The sequence below is a fragment of the Morone saxatilis genome, unplaced genomic scaffold (genome assembly GCF_004916995.1).
Source record: "Morone saxatilis isolate NCDOM2014 unplaced genomic scaffold, NCSU_SB_2.0 Contig6, whole genome shotgun sequence".
In the NCBI taxonomy this organism is placed as follows: domain Eukaryota; kingdom Metazoa; phylum Chordata; class Actinopteri; family Moronidae; genus Morone; species Morone saxatilis.
The window spans coordinates 8,109,790-8,109,989 of record NW_023340206.1 but is presented as its reverse complement, the minus strand read 5'-3'; positions in this window follow the sequence as shown (position 1 = coordinate 8,109,989).

The following is a 200-nucleotide window of genomic DNA, read 5'->3' as shown; positions in this document are numbered from 1 at the left end:
CACACACACTCACACACAGACGTTGCTATATAAAGGTGAAGTGGTTGCAGCCAGACGGTGAGTACACAGTATAAAAAGCTGATCTACTGCAGGCAAAGGTTAGGGAAAGAGTGCACAGTGTTCTGCAGCTTATCAAATAAATGATGTGAACATGCTGTTATAGACGTCAGAATCATCCTCAAACACAAGTGACAAATGTT